The sequence below is a fragment of the Lepidothrix coronata genome, unplaced genomic scaffold, assembly GCF_001604755.1.
Source record: "Lepidothrix coronata isolate B3197 unplaced genomic scaffold, Lepidothrix_coronata-1.0 Scaffold213, whole genome shotgun sequence".
In the NCBI taxonomy this organism is placed as follows: Eukaryota; Metazoa; Chordata; class Aves; order Passeriformes; family Pipridae; genus Lepidothrix; species Lepidothrix coronata.
Window position 1 is genome coordinate 1186628 of NW_016690393.1, and position 2133 is coordinate 1188760.

Genomic DNA, 2133 nt, shown 5'->3' on the forward strand with positions numbered 1-2133 from the left:
GCTGGAATTCGGGTGATATCGGCTGGAATTCGGGCGATGGATCGCGCGGAGCCGTTCGGAGCTGGACTCGTGCCGGTGATGAAGAGGAGCTTTGTTAAGCTGAGCTTTAGGTGCCTCCAGAGAAAGGCAAAGCGTTGCCGGGATTGATTTATGAGCTGCCATACATCGTTCCGGGTCTGAATCCCAGCCATGCAGGGAACACCAGGAGCTGTTTGTGCCTCAGGATTTCCAGCTCGGGGATGTTTTTGGGACCTTTATGAACACCCACGGCTTAGTGGGGCAGCACACTCTGTTCTGTTGTTCATCTCTAACTTTGCTGCTGCAGCATCTTCCTGCTTTCTGTCCCTCTGTCCAAGTCTGTGACTTTATTTGAGCATGAGCTGATCCAGGAGCAGGAACTGCTTCATCTCCATTTTTAATGGAGCAGAAGAACAGGGTTTCTAAGGCAGGGAGCCCTGTATTCCTGATCCTCCGAGGATCGGGGTTTAAAATTCTGTTAACACAGAAAACAAAACTTTCTCTGCTTCTTTTGCTGACCCGTTTTTCAAATCAGTGCTTGTGGAACACTGGATTTGTCTGCTAGTTTGGGTCCAGCTGCTGTAGAAACCCTGGGAGATGCAGGGTGAGCAGGGACAGGAGGGGACCCTGTCCCTTCCTTGGGGTCACAGCACTGGACCCCGACAGCAAATGCCTCTCCAGCCTCTGTGTCCTCCCTCCAGCTGGGCAGTCATGGAACAAATCCATGATTTGGGAATGCCAGACCCAGAAAAGCCTGTGGAGGTGGAAACAGGACAGAGGAGGGTGAAGGACACTGAGGAGCTGCTGCAGCAGAGACCTGAGACTGATGAGAAGTGGGAAAGGGGGCACAGCAGTGACATGTGGGACCTGGCCTGGGGGAATGTCCCCTCTCCAGAGCCAGCTGGGCTGGTTTGAGGCTTTCCTGGGTTTCTCAGCACTTCAGCAGGAGCTGGGTCACCCCCAGTGCCTCTGCAGCCTCATGAACATGGGCACCAACACCTTCCACGGCTCTGGCTGCATTTCTGGTCCATCCCTCAGGGTTCTGAGGTCCTGCCAGCCCCTCGTGTCATGTTCTGACCTGTTTCAATTTGGGATCTGCTCTCCTGGCCCAGACTGTTTGACTCAGCCTTAAATGATGGAAGGGTTTCAAAAATCCTGATGGCACAATAAGAGAAAGTGTCAGAAACACCTCCCAGATCAGAAGAAAACCCCCACAACATTCTCAAAGGTCATTCCATCAAAACTACCACAGAAAATCACATCCAGAAAGGAGCCACGTGTTCCTTTCTGATATCCTTTGTTCAGTTAAAAATCTCCTGTTCCCAAATCCAGCAGTTCATATCCACCTACGTGTGGAACAACAGAAATCCTCTGTTGCCAGGACGTTTGGAAAATGAGCTGAGGGAGACAAGAGGATTAGTTGCTACTTTCCGCCTCTTTTGGATTCTCAGGTGTCTCAACAGATTTAGAGAAGTCTCTCTGGCAGGTGTTTCTCCTCAGTCCCATCGCTCTGTGGGAGCAGCTCATCCACTCACCTGCTTTTAAACACTTTGTCACCTGCAGAATATCGTCATATTCTGGATTTTCCCGGATAACCAGGAAAAAACAACCTGGTTGCAGCCACCTTCTCTGGGGAAGGAGGGCAAGGACAGTGTGTGGGGATGGTGGATGAGGCTGTTCTGTGTGGGGCATCCACAACTTTAATTTAAATAGAGGAGTTCAGTCGCTACATTGAGTGGGGCCACAAGTTCCCCGTGTCCCCCCTGCACCAGAACTGGTGTGGAAAGTTCCTTTTGGCCTTGAAATGGAAAATACCCACTGAAAAGACTCTATCTAAGAACAAGTGTGGTAAATCCTCTGCCAGGGAAGGAATTTTCCTGCCTCCCCACACTGGGTGAGTTCCCCACGTCCAGCCCATCCCTTGTAAAGTCTCCGGGTGTGTTGGTGTCTCCCTCTCCATCATCACTGTCCAGTGGATGGACAGACCTGGACTTTGGGGAGGTTCGGGGGCAAGAAATCAGAGCTAAAACCTGACGCAGCTTGGCTTCCCAAGGAGACAAAAATGGGAATTTTCTCCTTTGGTCCACCCAGCAGAACTCTCCCCAGCTCAGTGCT